This window comes from Schistocerca nitens, chromosome 5 (assembly GCF_023898315.1).
Source record: "Schistocerca nitens isolate TAMUIC-IGC-003100 chromosome 5, iqSchNite1.1, whole genome shotgun sequence".
NCBI lineage: Eukaryota > Metazoa > Arthropoda > Insecta > Orthoptera > Acrididae > Schistocerca > Schistocerca nitens.
The window spans coordinates 474935618-474953302 of record NC_064618.1 but is presented as its reverse complement, the minus strand read 5'-3'; positions in this window follow the sequence as shown (position 1 = coordinate 474953302).

The following is a 17685-nucleotide window of genomic DNA, read 5'->3' as shown; positions in this document are numbered from 1 at the left end:
TTGACAGAATGACAGAATTTAGAGAACCGGCATTTTCAGTTGACTGCAAAACGATTCACTCCGCCAAAGTACACTTCGCATAAGCACCTCAAATAAACAAAAAAAAAAAAAACTGAAGTCAGAGTCGAGTGGAGACATACATACAGTCGCTTTGCCCTCGTTTGCGACTGGAACAGGAAAGGTAATGACCAATAGTGGTACAAGGTATCCTCCGCCATACACCATATGCTGGCTCCTGTACTACGTACACAGATTTTGATGCAGATGCCAAGCATCCAGGCTGTAGTCTACGTGATCATTCCGTCCAGCTCAAACGCCTTGCAAGCATGGGTGCGGAAGTGACATGCACAGAACGCCAGAAGTAGGGCTGCATGACGGGCAGCCTAACTGCTTGTGACTGACAACAGCCAGTCACTCGTGGGCGACCGTGCCCTTTAGGGCAGTGCTGGAATTGTCTGTTCTATGTGAACGAAGACAGAAATTTTGGATGAATATTAACTTACGCACCAAAACTAAAAGTTTACCTTGCAAGCTGCCAGTTAATGTGTTTGCCGGAAAGGCTCTCCCTAGTTTGCTTGCTCACTCGTTGATTTTCCAACGATTGTTAAGTGAAGATGGTGGTCGATGTACCAACAAAATGCTCTCCAAGGCTTTATGTGATTTGCTCACTCGAAGCAAGCTTCTTCGGGATGGTAGGTCCGTAACTGTATAGTACTGATGAAATTTGTTAACTTTTTATTTTGTCTGTCTCAATTGCATTAGTACACAATTTCGTTGTAATGGTTACCGTATTCTGGCTGACGTGCCCATTCTCAAATAACTCGCCTTGTTATTAACAATGAGTAGTCATACAATAAAGTGCCAAAGAAGGTATTCGCGCTTTTTTGGCACCAAACTGTATCACTAGTTACTGTTAATAACGAAGTGTGTGATTTGAAAATGGACGTGACAGACCGAATCCGGTACCACTCCAGCAAAATTGTATATTCATGCAACTGAGACGGCAAAATAAAAAAAAATTATCGGAGTTCCTCTGTATGTGATTTGCGATTTTTCCAAAGAAATTATTTACGGACTGGTATGTTTTTTTTATCAAATAGATGTTTACGGAATCATTTATCTAGGTACCTTGAATATACGGATTTTTGTCCTAAATTATGAGAACTTTTGAAAAATTTAATGTTTCAACAGTGCGGAACACCACTGCACTGTCATCTGTTGCAAAGGGTATTTCTGTAAGACGAGCTACCTAAACCGTGGATTGACCACATGGGGTACCGGGTTCTCACTCTAAATCGTCCTCCAACGTCGCCTGGTCTCACGGTATATGATTAATTTTGTAACCGTTTGATACAGTCTCCGTCTATGTTCCTCCCGTTCCAGCTTTTCGTGAACTGCGACGTTGCATAGCAACTGGCAGTGATTGCATGCTCGCAAAAGTATGGGATGATTCTGGTTACTGACTGGATGTTTGTCATTTGTCTGGTGGAGGATTTCGTTGAATGTTTGTGGAACGTAAATCAAACTTTGACCCTAAACGTAAACGCAACAAAAAACCCAAGATTGAACATGCATTAATATAAAATTTATACATTGAAGGTTCGTGGTCGGGTGGTGAAATTGTGAATTAATGCCTGCCCAAGACGAGTTTATACTTCAAGGGGAAGTGGACTCATTTCTCCCTAGTTGATGAAGCCAAATCGTAGTAATACAAGATCAGTGCAATGCTTGTTGCCGTTACTAAATAACAAGTAGAACTAAATAGTCAGAAAATGAGTAATTATTCGTGTACTTCATACGCGAACTGACGTTTTCCTGGAGTATTTCTAACTTAAAGAATTCTCGGGTGTCCGTCCGGGTCACGTCGTAATTATTCTGCGATATTTCGGCAAACAGATTTGTTGCCGTATTCAAGTAATCCATGGTAGCCGCTTCTCCGCTCCCTTTGGCGTCCTGTATACTGTATGCTGGTCGTTAGCCCCTCGACCACTGCGTTCCTATCACCACGCGTGCGACCGCCGCAGTGGGTGGTGGTGATGATAGCGGAAGCGGCGCCTGGCTCCTAAGGCGCTTCCGCGTGTCCGCGATGTCGTTGTTGGATGCAGATCTCATTGTACGGAACGCTTTTCTTTTTCTAGGCTCAGTGCAGGAATCCACGCCTGACTTAATTGTAAGCCACTATCTTCATTAATTAGGCCTTCTTGTACTCTGATTTGAACGGCGACTTTAAACACGCAGTCACAAAGGGAAAAAGTTTGCCTAAGTATTTCGATGTTGTTGTTATCCACAGTATGGCCAGTTTCAAGGCCACAGCTGATTTTGTGGTCTGTGTGATTCAGTGTGACGTCTGTTTTATAGGGCCTCCCTTCTACCCTGTGTGCACTTTTCCTAGCGTTTACTATGCTACACTGGCAAGAAATTTGGTAGACACCCTGGTTTTCTTCACTGAGCCTACTAATGTCAAGTCGTACGGACTGGACGAAACACACATTCAACATTACATCGCTCCTAGATCTTGGCGAATTTTCTGGAAGTATTGTCAACAAACGTGATGTACTCTAGCGATTTGTGTTCTTCTTTTCCTTCCTGCTCTTGTCTAGCTACAGCCTGCCTTAACGCACGTCTTCTCTGCTTGATGCTATTCCCTCGAGGCGTTTCGAGGTGCTTCACCTCTGTTGCGAGGCTATTCTTGACGCAGATGGCTCGCGCCCTGCGAAGAGGTGTACGTAAAACGCCTTGGCGTTGGTAAATACTGGAGGCATGCAGATACAGATCAATCTGTGTAGGTTTTCTGTCTGGTTTCCGTTGCACTTCGACGACAAGAAATGGGAGGGCACCATCCTGTTCCAGCTCCATGGTAAACTGTATGTTGGGGTGCAGCTAATTCGCGTGATGGCGATATTCACTTAAGATGTCCCATCCATGTGGCCAGATAACAAACGGGTCATCAACGTAACGACAGAAACAGCTTAGTTTTTATTGGGCTTTTTCCCCGGCCGTTTCCTCGAAATCGTCCGTGAGCAAATTCACCACGATCGGCGACGTGGGACATCCTGTGACGACGCCGTCCGTCTGTTCGTAATAATTTCCACCAAACAGGAAATACACTAAAGTGTGCTCAAATTTGAAAAATCTCGTCAGGCTTGTGTCGAATTTATTACTTATCAATGTCATAAATCCCTACAGTGGTATCCTGGTGAAGAGAGATATTACGACGAAACTCACTAATGGGTCAGTGTCTCTCAGTCGCAGTTGTTCCAAATATTGCACTAAATGAATGGAATTGCGGATATGATGTTCGCATTTCTCCATACATGGACTCAGGACGGTAGTCAAGTGTTTGGCCAAGCCGTTTGTTGCTGCACATATATTGCTAACAATGGGGCGCAGCGGAATACACTCTTTGTCGACCTTTGGTAGCTCACACAGTCATCGCGATGCAGCAAATAGTGGTCGAAGTTACTTAAAAATCAAAGATACTGCAAAGAAGTTCAATGGTTTTTCTCTAGAGGCGACTTGTCGCATCACCTTTTATCTTCCTGTACGCTGCATCGTCGAGAAGTCCATAAATTTTCTCTCTATATTACTAGCGCAGGACCAGTACCGTACCGTTCCCTTTATCAGCAGGTTAAACAAGCAACTCATGATACACTCCTGGAAATGGAAAAAAGAACACATTGACACCGGTGTGTCAGACCCACCATACTTGCTCCGGACACTGCGAGAGGGCTGTACAAGCAATGATCACACGCACGGCACAGCGGACACACCAGGAACCGCGGTGTTGGCCGTCGAATGGCGCTAGCTGCGCAGCATTTGTGCACCGCCGCCGTCAGTGTCAGCCAGTTTGCCGTGGCATACGGAGCTCCATCGCAGTCTTTAACACTGGTAGCATGCCGCGACAGCGTGGACGTGAACCGTATGTGCAGTTGACGGACTTTGAGCGAGGGCGTATAGTGGGCATGCGGGAAGCCGGGTGGACGTACCGCCGAATTGCTCAACACGTGGGGCGTGAGGTCTCCACAGTACATCGATGTTGTCGCCAGTGGTCGGCGGAAGGTGCACGTGCCCGTCGACCTGGGACCGGACCGCAGCGACGCACGGATGCACGCCAAGACCGTAGGATCCTACGCAGTGCCGTAGGGGACCGCACCGCCACTTCCCAGCAAATTAGGGACACTGTTGCTCCTGGGGTATCGGCGAGGACCATTCGCAACCGTCTCCATGAAGCTGGGCTACGGTCCCGCACACCGTTAGGCCGTCTTCCGCTCACGCCCCAACATCGTGCAGCCCGCCTCCAGTGGTGTCGCGACAGGCGTGAATGGAGGGACGAATGGAGACGTGTCGTCTTCAGCGATGAGAGTCGCTTCTGCCTTGGTGCCAATGATGGTCGTATGCGTGTTTGGCGCAGTGCAGGTGAGCGCCACAATCAGGACTGCATACGACCGAGGCACACAGGGCCAACACCCGGCATCATGGTGTGGGGAGCGATCTCCTACACTGGCCGTACACCACTGGTGATCGTCGAGGGGACACTGAATAGTGCACGGTACATCCAAACCGTCATCGAACCCATCGTTCTACCATTCCTAGACCGGCAAGGGAACTTGCTGTTCCAACAGGACAATGCACGTCCGCATGTATCCCGTGCCACCCAACGTGCTCTAGAAGGTGTAAGTCAACTACCCTGGCCAGCAAGATATCCGGACCTGCCCCCCATTGAGCATGTTTGGGACTGGATGAAGCGTCGTCTCACGCGGTCTGCACGTCCAGCACGAACGCTGGTCCAACTGAGGCGCCAGGTGGAAATGGCATGGCAAGCCGTTCCACAGGACTACATCCAGCATCTCTACGATCGTCTCCATGGGAGAATAGCAGCCTGCATTGCTGCGAAAGGTGGATATACACTGTACTAGTGCCGACATTGTGCATGCTCTGTTGCCTGTGTCTATGTGCCTGTGGTTCTGTCAGTGTGATTATGTGATGTATCTGACCCCAGGAATGTGTCAATAAAGTTTCCCCTTCCTGGGACAATGAATTCACGGTGTTCTTATTTCAATTTCCAGGAGTGTAGTTACGTAACTCTTGGATGGCAGCTCTACCTGTCTCTGAAATGTAGCTCTTCGGTGTTGCAGCTGTGGTGGGCGTGCGTCACGTTTTACGACGTAATTCCTAGGACTCATTGGCTGATAGAGCTTATATGGTCGGTTGCATGTTATTTATCACATCTGCAATTGGTAGTAATGAAAAAGTCGGGGCAAAGTTGAGTCCTTTCCCGAGCACCGTCATTGCTACATCATCGATGGCTGTTCTTCCTGTAAAGCTGGTCACAGTTAAGTTGTTTGACATACTTTGCGGTCTAATTGCTCGTAGACTTTCTTCGTGTACCGTCATATGGGCACAAGGGACAGCGCGCGAAGGAAATCTACAACCAAACGTACCTCAAAGTATGACCTTCTTGCACCACGTCAGAAAATTATGCAAGAAGTTCTGTACATAAGCCCATAGGTAATTGGCAGACATATTGCTGCACTAGTGCCCTCTTGTGACCGACTTGAGTTCAGACCACGCAGCATTATGATCAGTTTTCACTTGACTATAGTACACAGCAGCTGAAGAGACACAATGTAACCATATGTCAATATTGTCAACATTTTGTTAGCATGAAGATTCTTTATATTTTGAAAATTTTGGTAACATTTCCACATAGACTTTGGGAGATTCATTGTGACCAATATCTATTTTGACATTTTGTATATACTTCCTTGAAGCCCTTGAAAATGTAATATCGAAACGCCTAAGGCAATTTTAACCCCCCCCCCCCCCAAAAAAAAAACTGTGAATGAGACAAGTGAAGTTCTCGAGTGTAAAACTGGCGCTTGTGCAGACTATCAAGAATGTTAAATGAGTATTTCGTCCGTCTGCTAAAACCTTGGCTCATTGAAGGATGATCTAGCCCTTCACAAACCAGGAGGTGTACCAAATCGTTGCCAGTTGGGCAAAACATACACTGAGAAAACTAAGCACGTTAGAAGGAAGGTGCCGTGAACATAGACACCACAGTAAAAATATCTCCAAACAAAAAATTTACCCGAAGCCGACCACAACATAAAAACTGCCCATACTATGGACTACAGCAACACCAAAATACTTAGGCAATCTGTCTCGTTCTGGGAGTGCGTGATTACAGAGGCCACTGAATTCGGGTCCGACATGGCAAAGATAGTGGCCCACAGTCTTAAGGTGCGGAACCTTGCACTGAGCGTAGAGAAATAAAAGCGTTCCCGTGAAATGAGGTCAGCGTCCGACAGCGACTGCGCGCCTACGGAGACCGTGTTGCACAGGAGCGGGCCACCGCTGCCACTACCACCGCCACCACCCACTGCGGCGGCCGCCCAGGGAGCGGAGTGATGGAGTGGTAACGTCCAGCACATATAGGGTGCCTACAGGAGCGGAGCAGCAATTATCGGGGATTACCTGAAGATGGCAGCAAATCTGTTCGCCGAAATATCGTGGAGTAATACGACCGGCCGCACTCCCGAGAATTCTACGAATGCTTGACCACTCTACACAAGGACAACCCTGATACAGACATTTTAAACAACTGGGTACATTTTATATATATCTTTAATGGATCTCCTTGTTAGACAAATCAAAGGATCTTGAAATTTAAGTGAAGTTGAAACGAAACCAGTTATTCCGCCTTTTTACCTTATCACGAGTGCGTAATAGTATTGTTGTCTCAATGATGTAAACTGTGATTCTATTGCTCAAATAACTTACGGGTTTGCTGCCGGGTGACGTCATCGAACATCGCCGATATTTCGACAGGTGCACACCCTGCGATTCTCAAGGCACAAATGCAAGGAAGAAAAAATGTGCAAACAAATTTAATACCTCGGTTTACAGAGGAGAACAAGGAAGACACCACATACAGAGCAAGTGTCAACACAACCAAAGATAACCAACATCAGAAACATCGATAGTTACTATTAATCAACAGGTGAGGTAGCACTAATTCTGTCCCTCTGTTTTTTGATGAGAGACAGAGCCGGATTCCAAGCAGCATTTAAACAAAATCCACCATCTCTGTTAATAAGGTTGCTTGATAGTATCAACCTTATTAACAGAGATGATGGATTTTGTTTAAATGCTGCTTGGAATCCGGCTCTGTCTCTCATCAAAAAACAGAGGGACAGAATTAGTGCCACCTCACCTGTTGATTAATAGTAACTATCGATGTTTCTGATGTTGGTTATCTTTGGTTGTGTTGACACTTGTTCCGTGTGTGGTGTCTTCCTTGTTCTCCTCTGTGAACCGAGGTATTAAATTTGCTTGCACAGTTTTTCTTCCTTGCATTTGTGCCTTGAGAATGGCAGGGTGTGCTCCTGTCGAAATATCGGCGATGTTCGATGACGTCACCCGGCAGCAAACCCGCAAGTTATTTGAGCATTCGATACGCCGGGAAAAGTTAAGGTCTCACATTGTGATTCTATTATCTTTCATTATATTCTGTAAAATTCTGTTGAAAGAAGGGACATCATTGTGTACGAGGGTCGCTCCAAAATAAATGCACACGATGTTTTGTAAAATCCATATTTTATTCTACATGTTTGAAAGTTTTACAGTGTGTAGTTACATCCTTTAGGAACCATATTTTCAATTCTCCACATAATTTCCATCCCTATCAACTGCCTTACGCCATCTTGGAACCAGCGCCTGTATACCCGCATAGTAAAATTCTGTACAAACCTGTTCGAGCCACTGTTTGGCAGCGTGCACAAGGGAGTCATCATCTTCAAACCTTGTTCCACGAAGAGCAAAAATGGTTCAAATTGCTCTGAGCACTATGGGACTTAACTGCTGAGGTCATCAGTCCCCTAGAACTTAGAACTACTTAAACCTAACTAACCTAAGGACATCACACATATCTATGCCCAAGGCAGGATTCGAACCTGCGACCGTAGCGGTCGCTGCGGTTGCAGACTGTAGCGTCTAGAACCGCTCGACCACTGCGGCCGGCCCACGAAGAGAGTCTTTCAGTTTCCCAAAGAGATGATAGTCACATGGAGCCAGGTCAGGACTGTAAGGCGAGTGTTTCAGCGTTGTCCATGTTTCAGCGTTGTCCATCCGAGTTTTGTGATCGCTTTCATTGTTTTTTGACTGACATGTGGCCTTGCATTGTCGTGCAACAGCAAAACATCCTGCTTTTGCCGATTTGGTCGAACACAGCCCAGTCGAGCTTGAAGTTTCTTCAGTGTCGTCACACATCCATCAGAATTTATGGTGGTTCTACTTGGCACGATGTCCACAAGCAATAGTCCTTCGGAATCGAAAAACAACGTAGTCATAACTTTTCTAGCAGAAGGTGTGGTTTTGACTTTTTTTTTCGAGGATGAATTTGATTTGCATGATGCCACTCCATTGATTGCCTCTTCGTCTCTGGTGAAAAATGATGGAGCCATATTTCATCACCTGTCACAATTCTTCCAAGAAATTCATCTCCACCATTCTCGTACTGTTCCAAAAGTTCACTGCATACCGTTTTTCTTGTTTGTTTTCGTGCCACTGTCAACATCCTGGGAACCCACCTGGCACAAACCTCTTTTAACGCCAACACTTTCACTGTTATGCATACACTTTTCCCCTATTCCAACGTAGCGTGACAATTCCTTCACTGTGATGCGTCTGTCAACAGTCACCAATTTGTTAACTCTCTGCACACTGGAGTGTGTGCAGTACTAGGCCTGCCGCTGCGAGGAGAATCCTCAATATTGCCGTGCCCGCTTTCACCACGTAACCTGCTTACCCACCGACTATCTGTACTGCGATCGACAGCAGCATTTCCACACACCTTTTTCAACCTCTTGTGGACGTTTCCCACTGTCTCGTTTTCACAGCACAGGAATTCTATGACAGCACGTTGCTTCTGACGAACGTCAATTGTAGCAGCCATCTTGAAGACATGCTGTAACGGCGCCACTCACGCTTGTTTGAAAATAAGCGGGAAGGATTTATTTACACACTGTAAAACTTTCACACATGCAGAATGCAAACTATATTTTTACAAAAATAGTGTGCATTTATTTTGGAGTGACCCGCGTATCTTTATTATAAATCATATTATGCACTTCCTATCCTTCTCGCTCTATATTTCTATGTATTATTAAATTTTGAGTTGTGTCGAATGGCCTCGCTGCACTGGTAAACACCCTTTCCCGTTAGGTCACTGAAGTTAAGTGATGTTGGGCTTGGCTATCACTTGCATGGGTCACCGTCCGAGTGCTGTCAGTGTGCTGCAGGCAAGTGGGGTGCACACAGCCCTTGTGAGGCCAACTCAGAAGTTACTTGAATGAAAAGTAGTGACTCAGGTCGCTACAACTGTCAACGATGGGACAGCGGTGTGCTGACCACATGCCCCTCCATATCTGCATACAGCGACGCCTATCAGCGGAGGATGACACGGAGGTCGGTCGGTACCATTGGACCTTACGAGGCCCAATGTGAGAAGATCGTCTGCTGGATGATGGAGTATCAAAGACAGGTTACCTACTGGATTTCTGATGCTAACCTAAATGCTTGCGTCATTTAAGTCATAGATGCATCTGTCCCCATCTAGACTGAAGGGATTCCCCTGCCCTTCAGGGAATGCAGAACGACCGTTGGGAGTTGTCACCAACTTCTGGTTATTCGATTCTGGGGCTGCACAGGCTGAGTACCGAGCCAGTGATGGTCTCCACCATACCAAGTTTCGAAGCCAATAGAGATGAGGTATATTGAGTTGTCATGCTGTGTCTAATTTATTCTCTTACAGGCGACTGGCAATTAATCTTTCGTTACGACCACCATTGGTAGTAATTTTCAATATTAAAATCCCTACTTAGGGTTTTAGATTTCAGGTGCAATCATGGAACTTCTCGCCATCCGTTGCAACGAAGTCAATCTTTTGGTGCTCTAAGAAAAATTGCTCTTAGGTGAGCTCTAATTCAATTCACCTTATTACTACGATTATAGTTTGATAAATATTTGAGATTTTTAGTGGTAGATTGGGCATGTGGTCATAGCTTGAATAACATAGATGTGTGGGTATTTAGGAAAAACGTGAGAGTCACGTGATATATTTAAGAAATGTCAGCGACTGAAATAAATTGCTGAGTGACTGACTTTTCTACAGTCGGTATTGTATCCAAACTATCCTCATAGGCAGCCCCAGAGGGAGAAATGACAGCCAATATAATAATTTTAATGTGAATAGGTAAATCGTGTGAAATTTTGAATTTCATATAGCGCAAGGACGATCACTGAGGGTAAATGAAGCGTGGAACAAATGGATCGTTCTTGAGGAATTTGAGTTGCGGCTTTTGCAAGTGACGATTCTGCTACAGTCCAAGAGCGTGTCATTAGAATGGTGAGTTTTATTGAGAAGAATGACTGCCATCTACCAAACTGGCGATGACCGTATAAAACTGCGAGATGTTACATGCTCACGTGCACGAAAACTCTGCAAAGAGAAAAATCTCCAGTATTACTTATGATGATTTGGACCATCACCCCCACCACTTTAACTTTCCCTAAATTGAATGTAAACATTATAGTGAACATAACACAGGTAGTACAACCATTTGGTGTCATAAAAAATATGGATAGCTTGCGAGTGTGTGGTTTAGATGGCTGACTTCCTCGGTTACCTAAGTCCTCCCGAGCATTATACGTTGTGTGAGTATGAATCTTACCTCTTAAATAATTAATTACTTCAGGCTGTCCCCCTACATTATTGATCCTGGTACTGAATCGAGTAAGGAAGCGAGAGAAATGTAAGGATTATACCACAATCTGACCATGATCTGCAAGAAGTTAAGTTACGCAAACCAAGTATAGTTGAATTAATAAAAAGGCAACTAAAAGCAAGTAGGCGGCTTTCAAAGTTACGGTATATTAATAATTTTTACTTATGGACCGTCTGACAGCAACAAAGTCTTCGCATGAAGTGAGTTTAGTTGCTCTGTATGTTTCATAAAATTGGAAGAAATTGACACAGGGCAAAATTATGTGAATGTGTAGCTAAACTGGCCAAGAAACACGCAAACACTGTGAGAGGTACCAAAATTTACTTGGAAGACTACATGGATAGTAATGTACCAAGATGCTTATCTGTGCAGCTCGTAAATTCAAAGTTAAAGAATCCAAAACTACAGTTTACAGTAAACACTACTCAACAGCCATTTTGCATCTGGGATGTGATACACCGACTAGTACGTATTTTGGTTTGTAGAATCCGAATATACCTTTCAAACTGTTCTAAAACGCGTACCATTTTTGAGTTTTTAAAGGTTTTTTTTTTTGTATTTAGTACTTTGCTTTTTGTTCTTCTTCTGTTTTGATGTTTAATTGTTTGTTTTTGATTTGCAGTGGAGAGCTAGAAGATCTACAAATCGTCAGTAAATGTTTGGTGTGGTAATACAATGGTGTGAAAGATATCCTCAGTGAGTGTTTCCTGTGAAATATAGTACAAACTTTTTGTGTTTATAACTTACACTAAGAAAAATGGCAACTAGTAAATCTAGTTGCTGTCTAATGCACCCCGACATCTTTTGTTATGTGTGTGGGAAATTCACTCCAAAAGCTCGAAGAAAAACAATCACTGATTTGGTTCAGGAGGCATATAAATTGTATTTTGATTGTCCTGTCGGTGATCAAGATAAAAATTTTGCACCTCATAACCTGTATTACATCCTTAACCGAGTGGTTGAAAGGAAAACGCCGAGCCGTGCCTTTCGCTATTCCGATGGCGTGGGGTGAGCCTAATGACCATTATTCAGACTGTTACTTTTGTCCTATAAGATTTCAGGACATTCAAGTAAAACTAGACATAAAATAAAAATGTATCTTCAGTAAATTTGCCTGTACCCCATGATAATGGGTTGCCTGTTCCTGTCTGTAAGTTGAAACCTACGGAACCATACACCACGTTAAGTGTCAGAAAGTACTGAACATATAGAAGAGTACTGCCCTCAATATCATGACACTTCACCTCAGCTCTTTAATCAAAATGAATAGAAGGATTTTGTTCGCGATCTGAAGCTTTCGAAACAGCAAGGTGAACTCTTGTGGTCGAGACTGCAACAACGGAACCTTCTAGCTCCAGGGACAAACATTTTCTGTTTCAGATCAAGAGGTGCTTCCTTCGCTCAATATTTCGATATGCAGAATTCATTGTGCGTATGTAGGGATGTCAATGGTCAGATGTTGCAGCTAGGTGTAAAACATAATCCACAGGAGTGGCAAATGTTTATTAACTCCATTGCCATCGGTATCTTTGGCTTACGCAGTAGACGTGAAACAAACATACGAAACCATGGCATTGCGGCTGGGGTCAATCAAATATAAGAGTTATGAATGGCAGCTTTGCTGTGATTTTAAAAGATGTTGCAGTCCTTACAGGTTTACAGGCTGTATTCACAAAATACAGCACCTTCTTGTGCCTTTGGGACAGACGTGACACAAAGAACCACTATACAGTCAAAGAATGGCGTTTACAGAAGTCATATGTTCCTGGAAACGTAAATGTGAACAGTACCCCATTGGTTGAGCCCGATAAAATCATTTTGCCTCTCCCTCATATCAAGTTGGGCCTTATAAAGAACTTGGTAAAGGCTCTAGATAAAGAAGGTGAGACCTTCAATTGCTTAAAAGAAAAGTTTGCCAAATTAAGTGAGGCAAAGCTGAAAGAGGGTGTATTTGTTAGACCACAAATAAGAAAATTTCTGAGAGATCCAACCATTGATACCAGACTCACAAATATCTAATTAGCTGCTTGGTCTTCTTTTAAAGCAATTGTTAAGGGCTTTTTGGGTAACAGAAAAGACAAAAACTGTGTTCCCATTGTGAATGATCTGTTGGATAACTGCACTAGTGGCCATTAAACTTGCTACACCAAGAAGAAATGCAGATGATAAACGAGTATTCATTGGAAAAATATATTATACTAGAACTGACATGTGATTACATTTTCACCCAGTTTGGGTGCACAGATCCTGAGAAATCAGTACCCAGAACAACCACCTCTGGACGTAATAACGGCCGTGAAACGCCTAGGTATTGAGTCAAACAGAGCTTGGATGGCGTGTACAGGTACAGCTGCCCATGCAGCTTCAACACAATACCACAGTTCATCAAGAGTAGTGACTGGCGCATTGTGACGAGCCAGTTGCTCGGCCACAATTGACCCGACTTTTCAGTTGGTGAGAGATCTGGAGAATGTGCTGGCCAGGGCAGCAGTCGAACATTTTCTGTATCCAGAAAGGCCCGTACAGGACCTGCAACATGCGGTCGTGCTATCCTGCTGAAATGTAGGGTTTCGCAGGGATCGAATGAAGGGTAGAGCAATGGGTCCTGACAAATCTGAAATGTAACGTCCACTGTTCAAAGTGCTGTCAATGCGAACAAGAGGTGACCGAGACGTGTAACCAATGGCACCCCATACCATCACGCCGGATGATACGCCAGTATAGCTTTGACGAACACACGCATCCATTGTGCGTTCACCGCGATTTCGCCAACCACGGATGCGACCATCATGATGCTGTAAACAGAACCTGGATTCATCCGAAAAAATGACGTTTTGCCATTATGCACCCAGGTCCGTCGTTGAGTACACCATCGCAGGCGCTCCTGTCTGTGATGCAGCGTCAAGGGTAACTGCAGCCATGGTCTCCGAACTGATAGTCAATGCTTCTGCAAACGTCGTCGAACTGTTCGTGTAGATGGTTATTGTCTTGCAAACGTCCCGATCTGTTGACTCAGGGATCGAGACGTGGCTGCACGATCCGTTACAGCCATGCGGATAAGATGCCTGTCATCTCGACTGCTAGTGATACGAGGCCGTTGGGATCGAGCACGGCGTTCCGTATTACCCTCCTGAACCCACCGATTCCATATTCTGCTAACAGTCATTGGATCTCGACCAACGCGAGCAGGAATGTCGTGATACGATACACCGTAATCGCGATAAGCTACAATCCGACCTTTATCAAAGTCGGAAACGTGATGGTACGCATTTCTCCTCCTTACACGAGGCATCACAACAACGTTTCACCAGGAAACGCCGGTCAACTGCTGTTTGTGTTTGAGAAATCGGTTGTAAACTTTCCTCATGTCAGCACGTTGTAGGTATCGCCACCGGCGCCAACCTTGTGTGAATGCTCTGAAAAGCTAATCATTTGCATCTCACAGCATCTTCTACCGGTCGGTTAAATTTTGCGTCTGTAGCACGTCATCTTCGTGATGTAGCAATTTTAATGGCCAGTAGTGCACAAGAACGTGTGGTGCAGAATGTGGCTTAAAATTCACTTTTTACTTCTCACCTTGAATTCTTCCCAGAAAATTTGGGAGCCATAAGCGATCAGCATGGTGTATCAGAATGACCAAATGTAGCAAGAAGGGTGCCAGGAGGTGCTGTATTAAAACTCGTCGAGAACTTTCCAAATGATATATTTGTTTCCACTACAGTGCTCTGTTCACCTCGGTCTGCGTCACTGGGCCCCTAAATGCTGAGGAAGCACTCCAGTGGCCTGTGCAGTGCAACGCTGTGTCGTGCCAGCATTATATGCCAGCTGTAGAGTTCCGTTTACGTCAGGATGGCTGCGCCAGCAGCCGACTCAACGGCCACCGCCCTCGTTGTTTCTGCGCTGCTCCGCCAGGAGCAGTAGACTGGCCCCACTGCTGCTTCTTTGCTCGCTGGCATAGCTGAGAAAGCGGTGGCAACGGTGTCCGAATCTGCGGCCCTCGCCTCGGAAGTCTCCAATGTGTATCAGGAGCCGAGACGTCTGCCCCCATTAGTGAGCTAAAGAGTGGCCTGCCCTGGCTGGCTGCGGACCCCACATTGACCTCAGAGGGTCGAACCAACAACCCGCTGTGGACTGGGATGCTGGAGCCCCATCAGTTGCTGCGTGTAGCCTGGTGGTGTGATACGCCCCACCGTCCAGGAGAGCTGCCACACTTGAATGACTCTCGTTAGAAAACAGTACGTATTTATCCTCGGCTGCGCCCCTCTGTTTCGCTAATGCACCGCTTCGCATCACATACACATAACACTTAGGTTGGCCAGTGGCCCTCTTCTGCCTGTGACTTGCGCCATGGAAACTGCTGTGTGCGCTTTCTCCGGCAGTTATACACCCCTGTGGCCTCTATGTGCCTTCGCAACAGCTGGTATGCGTAACTTACTGCAATCCGGCCAACACCTGGCTGTAACTCGTGCGCTTCGAAATATTGCACCAAATCTAACTTTCCTATCTTAAACTGTGGTGCTACAATGGTGAACGCTTTGACGAAGACATTCTTACCATGGAACACCGCTACCAAGGTCATTGGAACCCTTCGAATATGGGTGACTACTGCTGCGGTCTTGTTAGGAAGAGTGGTGAAACAGCAATCAAAAGAAGAGATCCATCATCGCATTTTTCAAAAACCAAAGAGGATTAAAGGTGAAAATATCTTATGAACTAATTTGTTCCTTTTATGCGCATCATGCCCATATATACACTCCTGGAAATGGAAAAAAGAACACATTGACACCGGTGTGTCAGACCCACCATACTTGCTCCGGACACTGCGAGAGGGCTGTACAAGCAATGATCACACGCACGGCACAGCGGACACATCAGGAAGCGCGGTGTTGGCCATCGAATGGCGCTAGCTGCGCAGCATTTGTGCACCGCCGCCGTCAGTGTCAGCCAGTTTGCCGTGGCATACGGAGCTCCATCGCAGTCTTTAACACTGGTAGCATGCCGCGACAGCGTGGACGTGAACCGTATGTGCAGTTGACGGACTTTGAGCGAGGGCGTATAGTGGGCATGCGGGAGGCCGGGTGGACGTACCGCCGAATTGCTCAACACGTGGGGCGTGAGGTCTCCACAGTACATCGATGTTGTCGCCAGTGGTCGGCGGAAGGTGCACGTGCCCGTCGACCTGGGACCGGACCGCAGCGACGCACGGATGCACGCCAAGACCATAGGATCCTACGCAGTGCCGTAGGGGACCGCACCGCCACTTCCCAACAAATTAGGGACACTGTTGCTCCTGGGGTATCGGCGAGGACCATTCGCAACTGTCTCCATGAAGCTGGGCTACGGTCCCGCACATCGTTAGGCCGTCTTCCGCTCACGCCCCAACATCGTGCAGCCCGCCTCCAGTGGTGTCGCGACAGGCGTGAATGGAGGGACGAATGGAGACGTGTCGTCTTCAGCGATGAGAGTCGCTTCTGCCTTGGTGCCAATGATGGTCGTATGCGTGTTTGGCGCCGTGCAGGTGAGCGCCACAATCAGGACTGCATACGACCGAGGTACACAGGGCCAACACCCGGCATCATGGTGTGGGGAGCGATCTCCTACACTGGCCGTACACCACTGGTGATCGTCGAGGGGACACTGAATAGTGCACGGTACATCCAAACCGTCATCGAACCCATCGTTCTACCATTCCTAGACCGGCAAGGGAACTTGCTGTTCCAACAGGACAATGCACGTCCGCATGTATCCCGTGCCACCCAACGTGCTCTAGAAGGTGTAAGTCAACTACCCTGGCCAGCAAGATCTCCGGATCTGTCCCCCATTGAGCATGTTTGGGACTGGATGAAGCGTCGTCTCACGCGGTCTGCACGTCCAGCACGAACGCTGGTCCAACTGAGGCGCCAGGTGGAAATGGCATGGCAAGCCGTTCCACAGGACTACATCCAGCATCTCTACGATCGTCTCCATGGGAGAATAGCAGCCTGCATTGCTGCGAAAGGTGGATATACACTGTACTAGTGCCGACATTGTGCATGCTCTGTTGCCTGTGTCTGTGTGCCTGTGGTTCTGTCAGTGTGATCATGTGATGTATCTGACCCCAGGAATGTGTCAATAAAGTTTCCCCTTCCTGGGACAATGAATTCACGGTGTTCTTATTTCAATTTCCAGGAGTGTAAATACAAAATATTATTGATTTCAAAAGTTCTGAATGCGTATTTTTGTTTGACTTAATTGTGTCAATTTTCGCTATTACCATTTTTCATTTCCTGTGTATATAGGAAATACGACGTCATAGAGAAAAACTGATTTAACCAGTGAATTCAGCACGCCAAAATTAGGTAAATCCACCGATTTACAAACCAGATGCAGAAAAAAAGTTAAAATTAGTTAACTAGTGAAATCAAATCGGCAACCTGAATTGTACATTAGAAACACACAAGTATGGTAGCTGCTCAGACTATGGGTCTTGCTACCGCAGATAGCGATCTTACACTTCCAATTGTGTGGCGAACCACTCCAGGTGGTCAGAACGAGGCGATACCTCAAAATCATTCCTCCAGACGGTAGACGGCCGCCGATTGTTTCTAACTGATTTGCTCCTTAACAACTCCCACTTTTAAAACACTGTGCATAGAAGCGTGAGTACGTCTTGTTGCCGAAGTGACTGCCAAGAGTTGTTGCTAAATCCATGAAAATCAGTTGTAAGCACAAATAACGTCCCTACTTTTGGGTACAAGACGCACATTTTTAAAAATGGAGTTGGTACTCGATCGATACAGTGCCTTCACAACTTGTCAGCCTTACATGGCAAGAATACGTCTTCAGTGACCTAATACTATTGGTAAACTAAATTTTTGGAGCGTACGAAACTGTCTCTTCCATGCTGGTTCGATGATGC